We start from the raw sequence: 18,659 nt of genomic DNA on the forward strand, positions 1-18,659 counted from the left end.
AAATGTTCTTTAGGAAATGTACACAGTTAATTATGTATGAACTTCCACACATCCTGTCTGCAAAGACAGTTGCATTTACCTTGATGTGAATGCCTGTGTCAAATTTGGACATTCAAATTATGAAAATGAAATATATTGAACTGCCAGGTAACATATGTGGTAAATAAGAATTGACTATAGGAAGCTAATCTTCTTGTTTACACACACTTGTTTACAAACATACACACAATTTTAAGAAACAGTAAAAACTGAACATTTTAAAGCTTTTAAGGACACTTTGAAGCTAAGTACTGGTGGCTCACACCTGTAATCTTAGCAACTCAGAAGACAGATCTGAGGATCAAGGTTCCAACCAGCCCAGATAGGAAAGTCTGTGGGAATTGTATCTCCAATTAACTGCCCAAAAGCCAGAAGTAGAGTTGTGGCTCAAGTAGTAGATATTAGTCTTAAGTAAATAAAAAAAAAAAGCTCAAGAAAATTCAGAGAGACAGACAGAGAGACAGAAAGAGAGAGAGAGAGAAAGAGAGAGAGAAAGCAAGAGAGAGAGAGAAAGCAAGAGAGAGGGAGAGAGAGAGAGAGGAACACAGAAACATTTAGAAGGAAGCTTGTGGATATTCCAACTCCAGGCTTTATCCCAGCTCAGCTCAGCTCCTTATTTCAGGAGTAATTGGTACTTTCTGTGCTCCTGATAGCACACAGTTTTTGCCACCCCAAAGTTTCCATCATTCTACATATTCCATAAAGGATAGATTAGGGAGGCCAAGGAAATTTAGGTGATTGCCTGGTACGTGGATCACTTTTAGTTCTGTCTTTAGATTTTACGTGAATAAACAGACCTATAACTGTCAGTTCTTCATTTTGATTTATTAAACTCAAGACAGAAATAGATTTTCATTTTTCCAAGCTACTGACTCGCTCCCCCCCTAATTTTGGCATTTTTTTTTTTTTAAAAACAATTGGCCTGTGCCTGCCGCTTTTCTTCTCATCATCTCTTAAATCATTTCTAACAGGCTTGGCTCCTGACCCTCCAGTGAGATTACCAAGGTCGCCATTATTGGCACATTGCGGGACCTAGCTGTCACCTCTCCAAGCTCATTGATTTAACCCACAGAGCAATTTTGTGTGTGTGTGTGTGTGTGTGTGTGTGTGTGTGTGTGTGTGTGTGTGTGTATTAGAGCTTGAATTTAAGGCCTGTGCTTTTTCTTGGCTTTTTCACTGGTTGATATTGGCTGATAATTCCACACCTTGAACCACATCTCTACTTCCATTTTTTTCTGTATAATTGGAGATGAAAGTGACAAGGAATTTTCTGTCTAGGCTGTCTTTAAATTGGGATCCTTGGACCTCAACCTCTGGAGGAGCAAGAATTACAAGTGTAAGCCATCAGCACCTAGCTGAGAACATTTGAACTAATGTTTTTCTCACTTCTGTTAAATATTTTCAACTTCCAAATCATCAGTATCTGTGACTTTTTGTCTTATTTTTATATCTTTGACCACATTCTTTTCAGCCTCCCTTAAAAGCATTTCTCAAACTAAATGTTTGAAGGCTATGAGAATCAGTTCTTGAAATTCTTCTCTTTTCAGTATGTTCTCAGTCCCCAGAGGATGAAATCAATGTCATAATATTTAACAGCAATATAAACACACACACACACATACATACACACACACATGACCACTAAATCTACCCCATCCCTCATGACTTCTATATTTAGATAGATAATAAACACAGCACTTATTCATGGTTCAATTGGCTTGGAAGCTCCATGGTCAGATCTTAGCCTCCTGAGTAGTGAAGGATTGTGAGTGCGTGTCTTGCAGTTCTCTTTGATGCCTCCCTTTGCTTACATCTTATACACGATCAGATTTCTCTCCAAACTCTTGCAAATACATTTGGAAACTGGTCATCTCTCCTCCCGGCAGTCTTCACTCCCCGGGTCTATGACATCATGGCCAGGTCTATGACATCATCACCTCTCCTGCTGGGCCTGTGCTTGCTCTGCCGGGGGCACACAGTTCCTTCTTTAGGGGCTTTCTGCTCTTGGTTTTCCCTTTGCACAGAACAGTCTTTCCTGTTATATTTCTATCATGTCTTACCTGTTCCACATGTCATGTGATGTAGGATCTAATATAACAAGGAAGTCAGGGCAGTTGGCTTCCTGACTTCTGGTATTTAATCCTGTCTTCATTCCACCTGATGCTCATGCTTCACTTCCTCATTCAGAATGACCTCTGGCTGCTCACGCTGCCTACCCCCACCCCTCTGGGCAACTTTCCAGGTCCCCACGTGCCACCTTGTGCACCAGGTCAGGTGTGCTCTCACTCTGAAATGCCAAAACACACACACACACTCGAGGAGTCGAGTTGCCAAGGTGGCTGCAAGCTTTAAGATGACCTCGTTCACTGCGCTCTCCTCTCATCTACAAGGCAAAGCCCAGCATGCTGGAGACCCGCAGGAGCGGCTGGCTGCTCAGGGAGGCTTTGTGTCCAGTGCCCAGTCCTGCAAGCTCCCACCGCAGCCCCAGTGCCCACCAGGGACCCCAGCCCCGGTCTCCCGCCTCACAGGTCCTGCCTCGGCCTGGGTGGCTATGGCCATGCCTCGCTGGTGTCTTCCCTCTGTCTCCTTGCAATGGGAGCCCTGCCTCCCTTCATGGCCTCTCTGTTACCCCTTAATCTTCACTGTCACCTACATGGCTGGGACCGCAGCTCCTTCTCTCTAGAAGGCATGCTCTGGAAAGCAAAGCCACCTCCTGCTTCTGCGGTGCCTCTTCTGCAGCATCCCCAGCTCCCCTGCCCTGGGGTGGGGGGTGGGGGAGAGTTTCTGCTGCTTGGGCTCAGGTCCAGTCTGGGAGTGACCATGTGACCCATGCTGAAAGGGCGGGGCAGCTTCTGAATCTCAGGCATCCAGAGCTTCTTCTGCAATGAGAGAAGAAGCTGGTTGATTGTGCAGAGCTGATTTTCCTGGCTAACAACAGTGCTGCCTGCTCCAAAGCCTTGTAACTCAATCTTCACTACGCATTCACTACGCATATCTGTGAGGTGCAATGATGCCACTACTGATGATTTTATAGATATTTTGGTAAAACAGGTTACATATGAGTGCATATGTAGAGACAATATTATGATGTGTAATTATCATACATCATACTTATGATATATAATAAATACATGTAAGCTATACAATATATTATTTTTATATCACAGAACAGTTATCATTTATCATAATTACCTTTATATAGTATGATAAATATATATTATGACATACAGATTATGATATATGATGCTATATGATGGTATATTATATATATAATAAAATATGATGTATTATATAATATATAATATGCATGATATATTACATATTGTGATATATTAATGATATATAATGATACATGGTGAATATCATATATCACTTATATATTATATATTATGATTATATAGATGTATATTATGATATATATCACATATATACTAATATATATCAATATTTTTTATCTGTTTATGCATACCATTACAATGACCTCTTGCTTCTTTAGAACACATTTAGCTTGGCTTTGGAAATCAAACCTACACTTATTGTAAACTGGGTGATGAAAGTGGACATGTGGAAATTTAAAAAAGTATTACTGTGGAAACTGAAAAAATACTACTTTGACAAAACCGACTTTCTACATTAATAAAGTTAAGCATCGTCCGTCTCTTTAAGGTTGTGACCCTCGTCAGCACTGAATGGCAGTAAGAGCACTAAGCTGGATAAACTCTCCACACAGACTGCGGCAGGGACAGGGGAGTGTGGTTTGGATTTTAAAAACTTTGACTCACAGCTATGTTACATTCCTGCCAAAATCTCTTTTTACCCCTTTAAAAAATGGAAATATTTATTTCATAACTTTCTGCAAGGACAAAAAGATACTCAATAGTTTGTTAATTTTTTTCTAAATTGTGATATCTTCTAAAAGTTGGGAATTTTCATTGGTAGTTATAATATTTCCTGAAAATAAAACTTTTATTATATTATGATGATTCCAGAATAAGCAAAGAGAATGACTGCTATACTCAATCCTACAAAGATTAGCTTCCTCAGTTCTGTTCTGAGTCAAAACGGCTCTGCATTTGTATACTCATTTCATTTGTGATGGATTTGAAACAGGTTACCAAAGCATACATATAGTGAAAGGATAAAATAGTTAAGCGAATCTTTAGAAAGTAAAAATTAGTGTTTCTACAAAATAATACTTGAATAGTTAGATTAATACACAGAAGTATGCCACTTAGGTAATGCACTGAATTTATGTTTACACTCTACAGGGTTCTTTCAACACAGAAACATGACTCGATTTATGTCATGGTATTCTGAGACTAAACACATACACACAACAGACAGAAATGAAATCAAAACCAAAGCAAAAAAATAAGAAATACAGATGATTCTAGGCCTAGGGAGCAAAGTAGAATTTGTAACACAAATGCTCAAAGCAGTTTGTAGGTAACAATGTTTTGTAATGACAGATTCTCAACTTGTCTTCATGGTGACATCTTCTACTGTCAATCGGTGGCCTTACAAAAGTACTGTTTTGGCAACTTATTTATTTATGGATCAAAAGATTTCTTATTTCATTTAGCTCTTTTTCCTGTAGTGCTTAATATTTTATAACCATAAGAATAATGCTCTAGTCAGGGCTTTCCCACAGTAACAGCTATGCAGCACATCGAGAAAACCTGATTCTGGAAGTTTTCAGTAAAAGTTTCGCTTAATCTGGTCAAAGGGATTTTTCCCTTCCCTTCCCTTCCCTTCCCTTCCCTTCCCTTCCCTTCCCTCCCCTCCCCTCCCCTCCCCTCCCCTTCCCTCCCCTCCCCTCCCCTCCTCTCCCCTCCCCTCCCCTCCCCTCCCCTCCCCTCCCCTCCCCTCCCCTCCCTTCCCATCCCCTTTTCTTCCCATCCCTTCCCTTTCCTCCTCCTCCCTCTCCTTCTGCTCCCTTCCCCTCCTCTCCCCTTCCTCTCTCTTCTTTACCCTTCCCTCCTTTTCCCCTCCTCCGTTCCCTTCCCCTTTCCTCCTCCTCCCTCTCCTTCTGCTCCCTTCCCCTCCTCTCCCCTTCCTCTCTCTTCTTTACCCTTCCCTCCTTTTCCCCTCCTCCGTTCCCTTCCCCTTTCCTCCCATCCTCTTCCTCCTCCCTCCCTATCTCTCTTCCCCTCCCTCCCTTTCCCTTCTTTTCCCCCTCCTTTTTTTCTCAACTTTATTGTTATTGTAGAGGTGATGTACAAGGGTTCTACATTTGCATAAACCAGGTAATGAGTACATTTATCTTGAACAGTGTCACCTCTTCCCGCACTTTCTCCCATTTTCCCTTGTCTTTCTTTTCCTTCTCATATTTATCTCTTCCTTGCCTTTCCTTCCCCACCCTTTGCCCTTTACCATTTCTTTTTCACCCTTTCTTTTTACCCCTGTTGTTTGCACCCCTACCTTTCTCTTCCTTCTTCCCTTTCCTTCACCCTTTCTTTTATCTCCATTCCTCCCTTCTCCTCTTCCACTCTCCTCCATCGCTTTTCCTTCCTTCTTTAGTTCTTCCTTCTGTTCCCTCCCTCTTTCTTTTTGGTGGCCATTGTATAATTGGGTAAATACTTGGCAGGCATCTCTAGCAATCTGTGGCCTTGATCGTTCACATTTATTAAAAAGTAGAACAATTTCTTCATGAGATAAGATATGTTGCTTTTGCTATTCAAGCACTGGTGTTACTTTTGAAGATATGATACAGTCTCCTCCAATACAATACAATACAATATGATACAATACAATACAGTACAATAGGAGAGACATATGTTCACACCCTCTCCTTTCCCACGATGGAGTCCCTTGTGTGTCAAGGAGAGACAGGTGGAGAGCCAGTGCTTTTGGGCGGTTGGTCTCAGTGTGCAACTCTCCAATGATCATTTACCACTTAATGTACAAATGATAAACAATAATGTCTAGCAATGCACTTGCATGCCACACCCAGTTGAAAGTGACAGATCAGCCCTCTGTGCTCCTACACCTGAACTTCTCAAGGACTTGTGTGCCTAACCCAAGGCTGCAGAAGCCTCGTGTTCTTCTTGTGCACACCAACATCCCCCAGAGACCCCCAACACAACATGGGGCTAAGTCAGGGACTGGGCCGTGCACACCAATCTTCAAATCTTTGAGAGGATGCATTTGACCTGGCCTCTGGCTCCTTCCCACTCCACCTGGCAAGTTGTCATGGTCCCAGCTGGCCTTGTGTCCCACAGATCCCCTCTTCAGAAGCCTTGGACCAACAGCAGCTATGACCTTTCCCCTGTGATGTCACTCCTGCATTCTTCCCAACATTCTCAGAACTGATCCCTCGTAGCCATCGTGGAGCTTGAAACTTAAAGTAAATGTCTTAAATATCATTGCCACGGTTCCTTGAGCTTGACACTGATTTTCAGGTGCTTGAGAATGTTATCGGACGCTTTCTGTAAAGTGGAGTTTACATTTTATTTATTGCTTTAGTGTTAATTTGAAATTGAGTGGGCAGGGCACCGATGGCTCTTGCTTGTAATCCTAGCTACTCAGGATCCAGGTTCAAAACAGCTCAGGCAGACAAATCCGAGAGTCTCTCATGGCCAGTTGACCAGCAAAAATCCTGAAATTGGAGGTTTGGCTCAAGTGTTGAGTGTTAGGGCTTAAGGGTCAGGGCTCGGATTCTGAGCTCAAGCCCTGGTACCAGCATATGTGTATGTGTGTGTGCATGCATGCACATGTGTGTAATGCACAATCTTTTAAAGAATAAGACTATAATTTAATATTTACTTTCATAACTTAATACTTCCTGAAGTCAGTTTTTACCCTTCATTAATAAATTCAGGGCTGGGAATATGACCTAGTGGCAAGAGTGCTTGCTTCGTATACATGAAGGCCTGGGTTCGATTCCCAAGTACCACATATATAGAAAATGGCCAGAAGTGGTGCTGTAGCTCAAGTGGTAGAGTGCTAGCCTTGAGCAAAAGGAAGCCAGGGACAGTGCTCAGGCCCTGAGTCCAAGGGCCAGGACTGGCAAAATAATAATAATAATAATAATTCAATATGTACTTTATATATTACTAGAAATGTTAAATGTAGTTGTGAATTACAAAGTGAAGCAGTAATAAAATAAATTTGAAGAACAGTTTTGTTTTTCTGTATTATTCTTATTTTTTGTGCTAGTACTGGGGCTTGAACTCAGGGCCTAGACACCGTCCCTTAGCATTTTCTCTTGAAACTATCATTCTACCACTAGATCCACAGGTTCATCTCCTTGGTTTCTTTTTGTTCTGTCTTGTTGCTGGTTAAATGGATGTAAGAGTTTCACAGACTTTCCTGCCTAGGTTAGCTTTGAGCCTAAATCCTGAGATTTCTCCTCCTGAGTAGCTTGGATTACAGGCATGAGCCACCAATACTTGCCTCGGAATCGGTTCTGTAATTCCATTGGTAGTGTGTTATCTTTAGACAGAAGCTAATCTTCACTGTGCCAGTGCCGTCTTCTTTCCCACTCCCGTGGATAGCTGTGAGGACATTTGCCTGCATACCCTCAGGACTTCCTCAGAGCTGCTGGGAGTCACCTTCCGCTGTTCACCACATGTGTGGCCAGAGGCAGTGGTTTCCAGGGAATGTAAACAGCTCCAGCCCTGCGGCACCTCTGACGACACGTCCAGTTCCTTGCCAAGACGGACATCAAACCAACATCGACATTCTCGTTGCTGATTGTAAGGAAAATGTTAATGAAGTTTGTTAAAATCACTCTCTAGTAATTTTCCTCATTAGATGAGATCAGATAGAAAAACAATTTTTTAATGACAGAGACTAAATACTGAAAGACATAATTAAGACCTGAGAAGTGATTAGCCAAGGGAGGGAAATGAATGTCATTTTAGGTAAATGAAGAATATTTTACTATAATGTCAATGTCGAACATTGTTTAATTTATACACTTGGTTTTGATATGTGTTAAATACTGACAAAAAGTATTTTTTAAAATACAGGCAATCTACTTAGGAAAAAGGTAAAACTTATGGATAGAGAGAATGGGTTATTTTTAGCAAATATATCAGAAATGAGACTAAAGAACATATTTAAGCTGTAAAAGACCTTTATTTTTAAGTTAATAGCACATGTGAAACATTTAATAATGGCAAAGTTTTAAATATTCTAATATCTGATCACTGTAAATATTCAAAAATTTTAAATTACTTTTCATTCTAAGAAAATTATTTTGAAAACTCTCCATTCTATTTGCGATCTTCTAAGTAAGGTAAATTTGTGTTACAATAGGAGAAATTAAGGCCAAATACCTGTGGCTCATGATTGTAATCCTAGCTACTCAGTAGACTGCGATCTGAGAATCATGGTTTGAACTGAGGCAGATAAATCTATGAGACACATCTGCTGTTAATGAATAGTCAGAAGCAGTGGTTTGGCTCAGGTGGTAGAGAACTAGCCTTGAGTAAAGAACTCAGGGACAGTGCCCAGGCTCTGAGTTCAAGCCCCAGGACTGGCACCAAAAACTTAAAAGAGAGGAAGAAGGTAAAGAAAGGGAAGGAGGAGGAGGAGAAGGCAGAGAAGGAGCAGGGGGAGGAGGGGGAGAAGTAGGAGGAGGAGGAGGAGGGAAGAAGAGAGAGAAGCAGGAGGGGAAAGGGGGAGGAGGAGGAGGAAAAGGCAGAGAAGGAAGAGGGGAAGGGGAGGAGGAGGAGGAGGGGAAGGGGGAGGAGGAGGAGGGGGAAGAGGAGAAAGACAAAGCAGCAGCAGCAGTGAGGTCTTTCCCTGCCACTGTTTATTCTGATGTCACGGCAATTTCATTAGAAAAAAAATTAAATATTTGATGTGATCACAAAGGGAAAAAAAGAGTGACAGAAAGGTTCTATTTTTATACTTAAAAAATTTTAAAGCCAAAAATCCTACAAACTCAGATGCTACATTGAAATGGATTTTAAAATTCTTATTTTTGGAAGTATGAGAATATTTATAGGAAATAGCCACCAAGTTCATGGTGAATTTTTTACAGCAGCAATAGGAAACTATTATTATTATTAAACACGAGCTTGGCCATGTTATAAAAATTGTTGCTGTAAAACACATGAACAATAAAATAAAGAAGAATTGATCCTTTTTTTTTTTGAAGATGGATTTTGAGGCCAACATCCTGCAGTGTTATAATCTTTAAACATTGTACTTTCCACTCACTCTTTATCAGCCCAGCCCTGTCTAGCTTGTGGTCAGGTGTGATCAAGTGTGTTCAGGGTGGTCTGGTTAGAGCCTAGAAGTATTATTTCATCAATTCTCTAATTAATGATAGCTTAATTGTGCAACTGGTGTATTAAATAGCAAGGCACTTTGATCATACTGTTCTGTAGTAAACCCAGACTCAATTCATTTGTTCCCAAAGCTTTAGTTTCTTGGAATAGACTTATCTGTTCTTTAATCATTATAAATAATTGCTTCTGTGACAGAAAGATGAAGATTAAGGAGGCAGAAATAAACACAAATGACAACATAGGCCTACAGCAGAATTCGATCATCAAGTTTCATTTGTGTTGTGATGAATTTTCACTATTTGTTCAATTGGAAAATTGAATCACACATTTTTTTGGGGGGGAGAATGTTATGTTCCTGTCTTCAAAGAACAAATAGTTAACAAATCAGTTGTGTGTGTGTGTGTGTATGTGTGTGTGTGTGTGTGTGTGTATGTGTGTGCCGATTGTAGTGCTTGAACCCAGGGCTGTCCCTGAGATTTTTTTTTTTTTTTGCTCAAGGCTCATGCTTTACCACTTGTATCACAGCTCCACTCCATGCCCAGCTTTTTGGCATTTAATTGGAGATAGCATTTATGCTGCCACTGGCTTCAAACCTTGATCTTCAGATCTCAACCTCCTCAGTAACTGGGATTACAGGTGTCAACCACTGACTCCCAGCATCAGTTAACCACTTTTAAATAAGGACATGCTTAGAACACGGACAATTTGTGCTTTCTGTGGTTTACATTTGTAATTAACTGATGCCCCTTGAAAAAGGCATCTACATTATTGACATATCTAACTACGGCTGCCAACTAAATACTGAAAAATAAATAAGATGGGTTTTGCTTTTTAATGATAGACTGCGTTAAAGAAAAATATGGGATATTTAACTTCAACTTACCGTCAACTATTGTCGACTCATTAATGGAACAAAAGATAATATGGAGTTGGAGCTATAAACTACAATTTCATGTTACCTCACTGTACTGGCAACTTGGTACTAGACACCTGTTAATTTCTCTAACAAACCCCGAGATGACAGCTCAGAAAAAGAAGGGGCGTGTGTTGGCTCAGCATTTCAGTTCATGTGTTTGGGCCTGTGGCAAAGCAGCACTTCATGGCCTGGTGATCTGCTCAACTCTGGCTCCAGAAGTAGGAAGGGAGAAAGGAAGAGGAGGGATGGACTTCCTATATCCCCTCAAAAGCCCTTTCCCAATGTCCCAGGAACTTCTGCCTGACACCCTTCCCCCAATGCCCAGCAGATTCTCCTGCTCAGGTGAATGGCTGCCCCTACCCCATGGCAGTCCGGATGCTTGGGGAGGGTAATGGTACTACATCTAGTGTTCCCTTTAAGAGCAAGTGTAGGGGGAAAACCCCACAGTGGTTGAATTCACATCTAGGAAGCTTGGAGATCAATAAATGGATTTTTTTTAACAGGCACTATGTGATATGAAGAGCAGGGTTTTCCCTTGTTTTTCTTTGTGCTGATAGTGGGGCTTGAACTCAGAACCTGGGTGCTGTCCCACAGACTTTGACTGAAGGTTCATGCTCTACCACTTGAGCCACAGCTCCCGCTGCAGCTTTTTCGTGGTTAACCAGACAGAGTTTCATGTCCCATCCAGTTTCGAACCGCAGTCCTTGGATCTCAGCCCCCTAGGTAGCTGAGATTACAGATGTGGACCACTGGTGTCCAGCCAAGAGCAAGGACTTCTGACTGAGATTCAATGAAATATGAAGGCTACATGGAATCTGTCTTGTGTAACAGATTACCAGTAGCTTCTTTAATACCTGACTGCATAGTGGCTTTGAAATACAGAACAAGTACAGCCATGATCTTCTTCCCAAGTAAGTGTCCTTTCTCTCTGAACTTGCTCATTTTTATCTATGCCAATTTCCCTTTGGTCAGACGAAGAAGCCAGGACACAACATTGAGAAATAGGTAAAACTTCCCATTTTTATCCTCACAGTTTGACAAGAATGAACATGAGAATTTTCTGAAAGCATTATAGCAGTGAATGAAAGCTACTTAGGATGTCTAGTTTTGTTCGGTGATGAATGAAAGAAGCAAGGATGCGCAATTCCGCCTGGCTGTTTCCTGACAGTGTCTGTGGGCAGCAAAGCAATGATCTAAATGCCTGCCACCTCCCTGGAGCACCAGGCGAAGGGCCTTTATCACACGGTCATCTGGGAACACCAGAGACCCAAGCTACAGAGCAGGTCAGCGAAAGTCCCAGGACCTCGTTCTCATGTTTTATCGTGAATAATTCATTTGTCTTTAGATTCCTTTCTCCTTGCATTATTCATCATGCCAGTGTGTTCTTTAGTCCTGGGGATTCAAACATTGGCTTCTCAGACCCAGACCCTCAGGAGACAAATAGGGTAATGGGAAGATCAAAACCTTTCTCAGAGAATTAGAAGATGGTTGGGACAAGAAAAACATGTTTCATTAACTGATTATGGTAATTGACGTGCCAATTGAGATGATTTATTCTGCTTAAGCAGTTCCATGTGTACTTAAATAAGAGTTTACCTTTTTATTGTAAAGTATTTGAAAGTATCTCTTGGTCTCTATGCTGAGAAAAAAACCCTGCAAACCAATGCCTACCTCTACTCTCTTCCTGTTTTCAAGGTATTTCCTGTGAAATATCACTATGCAATTAAATGTAGCTTGGTTAAGAAACCCCAGCCTAGGGCTCAGTTTCAATACATTTTTTGTCCTGAAATCAATTTTGTTATTAGCATTAAATAAGCTTTTAATTGATTAAAGCTTCTTAGGAAAGCAATATTTTAGAAAGGTATGCAGAAAAAAACAATGTTTAAGTATTAATTTCAAGTATGAAGAACATTCTTAGCAGTTATTCTTGTATGAACTAAAATAAGGATGTTTTGCTTAGCATAGAGTGGATGCATTATTTCTTAACTAATATAAAATGCCCTCAGGCTGCACATACCCAGGAATTCATCGGTTGAGGTTTATGGCCACGTCACAGGTTGTGAACTTGACCATACTGACCAAGTCGTCTTAGTTTTTTGTAGCATAGTTTTGTAATTTTAGAATCAGTACTCGTGTAGAGACCCCAAAGGCTTTTTTTCCTCTTGATCCTTTCTCTTATTTTAGTGCTGCTCCTGAGGTCTGAACTCAGGGTCTGGGCACTGTCTCTGAGCTTTTAGTTCAAGGTTAGTACTGTACCAGTTGAACCACGGTTCCATTTCCAGCTTTTTGGCTTTTTGGGGCAGTTACTTAGCTGTAAGTTTCACAGGCTTTCCTGCCCAGGCTGGCTTTGAACCAGCATCCTCAGATCTCAGCCTCCTGAGTAACTGGGATTACAGGCATGATCCACCAGCACACCATTTCGAGAGTGTTTGTTCTTTCTGAAGTTTTCTTAGACATAAAGCCATGAAGGGCACAGCAGTTTTCATTTATGAGAAGATTGGCTTATGATAGGGTGAACATTTTCATAATTTGAGAATTAATCATTTGCTTAATAACGTAAAGTTCTGACAAATGCATTGTCTGCTGTCTTTTCATGCGCTTGCAGTCTTACTATAACACATTTGCATTTAGGAATGCGAGTCCACTTACCTTTCCTAATCAATTGATTGTTCAGTAGCTGGAAGACAATCGGCTGTAACCTGCTGCTCATCATAGATCCTTCACAGCGCTGGGAAGAGAATTATCCCCTGGTTTAGTGAGGAACTAGGTCTGGAGAACTGTGCACTGCAGAGAGATGTTTGGCCTTTTAAATAAAGGAGTTTGAATTAAGTCAGAATTCATCTGTGTCTTCCAATGACATTGATTTATTAGGACCATGTGTGCTTTTACCATTATGCACAAAAGATTAATGATCCCTTAAATGGCCTTTCCATCCCTTTGTTTTATGATATATATGTGTGTGTATAAATATATGTGTATGTAAGTATATAATATGTATGTAAAATATACAAATATATGTATAAATATAAACAAAGTTGTGAAAATATATACAAACATACACATCAATATATGTATAAAGACATGTCCATATAGATGCATACACACATCTATATGTGTATGTGTTAGACCATTAAAATGAAATCTGTAAAGGTTTAGAAACAAAGGTGTCAGGAAACAGTACCAAGTATTTTGCTCTAACCATTTGTAAATGATAAACAATATAAATTTTCAGCTGGGAATGTGGCTTAGCAATAGAGTGCTTGCCTAGCATGCATGAAGCCCTGGGTATGATTCTTCAGCACCACATAAACAGAAAAAGCCAGAAGTGGCGCTGTGGCTCAAGTGGTAGAGTGCTAGCCTTGAACAAAAAGAAGCCAGGGACAGTGCTCAGGCCCTGAGTTCAAAGCCCCAGGACTGGAAAAAAAAAATCTATCTATCTAAAATTTCCCAAGAAAAGAATGACTAAACTTATGATTATTTCAATATTATATTTCATGAAATGAAACATATGATAAAGTAATTGTAATTCTTAATTTATAAATGTCTATTCAGACTTCTGCATAGTAACTGTATCATAAACCTAGAGCACCAACAATAGTTTTAGCCAAGAGAGGTAACTTAAAGGTATTTTGTGAATAACATTGTATTTAATCTTATAGGTAAGTGATTACAGTATACATTTCCTGTTATAAAATAAGAAAAATTTATTGGGTTTCTTATATTAGCTTTTGAATTTTAGAACGTTATTTGATTTTTGTCAATATTTTGCAGCTGAAAATTAAAGTATGTACATACACATATATATTCATATACATATACGTATATATGTACAATATACATACCTGTGCACACATGTACACAATACATATATACACATATGCATGTATAGTTAAAATTTGCATGTATAACATAAATATATAAACACACATGTACACCTATACATTATGCATTTATGTATATATGAACACATGCACACACATATACATGTATACATGTGTACATACATATACACACATACACATATGCATATACATACATATATACGTGCATATACATACATGCATACACATATATTGTGCCCACAATGGGACTTGAACTTAGGGCCTCAGCTTTTCTCTTTCAGGCTGGCACTCTCCCATGTGAGCAACATTTTCACTGTAGCGTTCTGCTGGTTCATTGAAGCCCCATGGACTTTTCTGCCTAACCTAGTTTTGAATCTTGATCCTCAGGTCTCAGTCTCCTGGTTGGCTAGGATTTCAGGAGTGACCTCCCAGCCGCTGACACAATAAAAACACAAACGACCTCTTTAGTGCCATAGCTAATGCAAATTTTTATGTGGAGTAAGCCCCAGAGAAACAGCTGTCATTTCTTCTCTAAGAGGTCTGTACATATGTGTGTTCAAGTAAATAAGATAATCTTTTGTAAGTACATGTAAATGAGATTGGGTTAGAAGTCAGGTTAAAAAAAAAAAAAAGGAAAAATCATTTAAAGACAAGAAAACACCCGAAAATGCACTTCATATTAAATTTAATTAGTTTAGACTTTTGATTGATAGAGCCCCATTTCACGTTCTGGTATTTATATAATTTAAAAAAAAAAACTTCTGTGTATTGAAGCTGTATTTTAGAATATATTTTAATATATTAGTCTAACATATTACTATATAACATTAATCATTTACAATTGCTTCATAAACATACCAATGTAATAATTACATATTTTGATGTGCTATATGCTTACTATAATAATTATATTATACAGTAATTGTATTAGCTATAATATATTATATGTTAAGTATTTTATATAATATACAGTATAAAATATAGTTATATTTTACATTCTCATATAATCTAGTATTTTCATTGGCATATGTTGTAGTGTGTCTTATTAATAGGTAGTTTTTTCTATGGGTGGCATTAAGTGACCAATAATTGTAATTGTGGTTTATTAATTTTGTAGTTATTTAGCCTATTTAGTTATTTATAAAACAAAAACTTGTGTGTATTTCTGAATTTCTTCTTTATATGTCACTGAAAGAAACAGTGTTTTGGTAGAACTGTGAATAAAATTATCCTGAAGATGATATATTCTAGTGTTTTGTGCTTAGCTCAAACTTTTGTTTCACATTTTATTTTGGTAAACTATTATATTTTTACATTAGGCATTTTAAAGTAATTTTTCACTGTGTTGTGTTATAAATGGATGTCACTTGAATTTTTTTTGACTTTGAGAGTGTAAGATGTTCAGAAAAGTATTTTTACTTGCAGCCATGCTTTTTGAGCAAAGCATTTCTCATAAGACGTTTCCCCCTACCAAATGATTCAGGTTCCTGTGATTTAGAGTTTGAATAGGATGGTCTGCTTTGTAAATGGGTCATTTATTTATTTATTAAAGCATCATTCAAATGATGCATGAATCCTCATAATTTTATTTTACAAATGACCCTTAGGAACTTAATCACATTTTAGATTGTTTTGAAAGACAAAAAATAAACTTATATATTATCAACATAAAAATGTCAGCCAAAATTCTTCTTTTGAAGGATTGATAGTCTTTGAAGAAAAAGTATCAATTACATTCGAGAATTCCAGAACCACATTTATTCAAGAGTTAAGTCTTGAATACAAGACATATATTGATTTCTTAAATTCAAGACTTTATTCAAGAGTCAAGTTTTCTGGGTCATTATGGCAAAGAAAATATTTTTGATATATATATGATATATATGATATGTATGTGATGCACACATATGGCAATGACATACACTAACTATGTAAGAATATGAGGACCTGTGATTGTGTCAAATCCATTTCTATGGGCAGAGGATTGGTTGCATTCTCTGGAAAAGATGGCCATCATGTTGACGTAATTGTGTATATGTTGTCAGCTTCATGTATTTATACATATACATATACATACACACATATATGTATATATGTGTATATATATATATATATATATATATATAAAATCTATCTATCTATGTGCCAATCCTAGGTCTTGAATTCAGGATCTTAGCCCCTGCTTGGCTTTCTTCCTCAAGGCTGGCTTCTCTACCACTTGAGCAACAACTCCACTTCCAGCTTTTGCCAGTTAGTTGGTAAAAAGAATCTCATGGACTTTTCTGCCTGGCCTGGCCTCAGCCTCTTGAGTAGCTAGGATTATAGGCATGAGTTACAAATGCCTGGCAAGTATTAGCTCTATTAAAATGCTCTTGGCTTGAGAGAGAAAATTGCTTGATACAACAAACAGTATCTTCTCCACAAGCTATCCAAGAGGAATGATCTTTGCATTCTATTTTGAATGTACAATTAATGTTTTCCAATACACATACTTTAAATTTTCCTGCTGACATAACTAATTTTTTACCATGTCTTTGAAGTGAATTTACATAGTTAGGAAAAGTTATTCAAGGATGAATAAGATATTTATACTATTCTATTATTTTAGTCACTTCCAGCAAATGGGTTATTTTAGTGTATTTTATTCTTTTGAATCTTTTCCTGTGGCAAGTGGGTTTTCAGTTACTTAGAAAACAATTAGAACCATATTTAGAGACAAAAGCATACATACATATATATATATGATAGATTGACAGATAATAAATCCATAGATGTAGCTATATAGATAATAGATGATAGATTCATAGATTGATGATCAATTGTTGAGCGATAGATGGTAGATGATAGGTAGATTGATGACAGATAGATGACCAATGATAAACAGTAGATAGAGACACGTGACAGATTGATTGATAGATGATTGATTGATAGATGATAGATACATCGATGATAAATTATAGATAATTGTTCATAGTTTCATAGATGGATGATCTACTGTTAAGAAGTATTAGATGACAGATTGATGAGAAATGATAGATATTGAATAGATGGTAGACACATGATGGATGGAAGTAGATGATAGTAGATAGATACTAGATTGATGAATAGATGACAGATAAATAAACACATAGGTAAATAGATGACAGACAATCTTTCTTGTAGACATTGCTGCCATTCCTCTCTGGTAGACTTCTACTTCTTCTTTTTCTTTTTATATTTTTACAAAATATAAAAAGGCAAGCACTCTACTGCTAAGCCATATTCCCATCCCAGTCTGCTCCTTGTTACTCAAATGTTTTGATCAAGAGCACTCCTGGGGCTTAAGGGAGACATCTTAAACTCCTTAATTCCTTCAGGTTTTATTCCCATAAAAAATGTAGTGACTAGGGTCTTGGAATATGGTCTAGTGTGCTTCCCTCACATTCATGAAGACCTGGGTTCGATTCTTCAGCACCACATATATAGAAAAAGCCAGAAGTGGTGCTGTGGCTCAAGGGGTAGAGTGCTAGCCTTGAGCAAAAAGAAGCCAAGGACAGTGCTCAGGCCCTGAGTCCAAGCCCCAGGGCTGGGGAGAAAATGTAGTGAGTATCATGATGAGTTATCATTGCTTACATTCCCAACTCTCTCCCCACTGGTGATTGATGCCTTGTGAGACTGCTCATTTCTCACTCCTCTGGCTCTGTTCTCTGCCTGCCGGCATTGGTGCACTTAGATAAGGATTAGATGGGTGGGCTGTGCTCCCTCCAGGAGGGGCCCCAGTCCTGTTGCAGCCCCCACTCCGAGATGATTTGCCCCTTTGATCTTTAGATTCTGTCACCTTATGCAATGCTGTCATAAGGTGAATTGAAGGAAACTCTTCTGTTCAATGTTTACCATGGGAATCTGTTACTTTTATGGACACAGGATAGGTGGTCAACAATTATTTAACACTGCTGTCCTGTAGTGAATTCGTGCCCTCTGCAGGAAATAGTGAAAGCTTCCTCGCTGTAGTGTCATTTTCTTTTTTACATTGGAGTGGAAGGAATGAAAAAATCCTTAGAGACACACATATGAGGCAGTTAAAGTGCTTAGCTTCACCAGGCACTGATGGTTCACTCTTGTAATCCTTGCTACTCAGGAGGCTGAGATCTGAAGATCCAGGTTCAAAACCAGGCCAGATAGAAGAGTCTGCTAGACTCTTAGCTCCAACTAACCAGCAAAATCAGGAAGTGGAGCTGTGGCTCATGTGGCAGAGCACCTTGGGTGAAAACATAACGGAGTTTTAGAGGCCCCAGTGTGGCAGATACACACACACACAAGTTCTAAGTCTGTCTTTTTCTATATTTGTGATTTGGGAACCCTGAATCTGAATGAAGTCTCAAACTCTGGTGTCTGCTGCTCTTGGAATTTGTGCAGAAGAGAACATCTAAAAAGAAAAGAGAAATTGGTAACACTAGCATTGGCCTTGTTCTCTTTTAGCTAATACTTTTTCTGGTGATTTTTTTCTAGATAGCTGTTGTTGCTCTTCCTCCCATTTTCATGATGACTTTTAGCAGCATTTAATGACTTTCTTCTTCTCCTCTTCCTCCTCCTACCTACCATTTCTTCATGAATTATTTATATGCTTAAATTTGCATATGC

At 38.8% G+C, this 18,659-nt stretch overlaps 1 protein-coding gene across 1 annotated transcript in view; it reads left to right on the forward strand.

Moving 5' to 3' along the window:
• Positions 1–18,659, forward strand: part of Fat4 (FAT atypical cadherin 4) — a 157,196-nt gene that overhangs the window by 18,099 nt on the left and 120,438 nt on the right. The window lies entirely within an intron of this gene.

The sequence above is a fragment of the Perognathus longimembris genome, chromosome 24, assembly GCF_023159225.1.
Source record: "Perognathus longimembris pacificus isolate PPM17 chromosome 24, ASM2315922v1, whole genome shotgun sequence".
Lineage (NCBI taxonomy): Eukaryota > Metazoa > Chordata > Mammalia > Rodentia > Heteromyidae > Perognathus > Perognathus longimembris.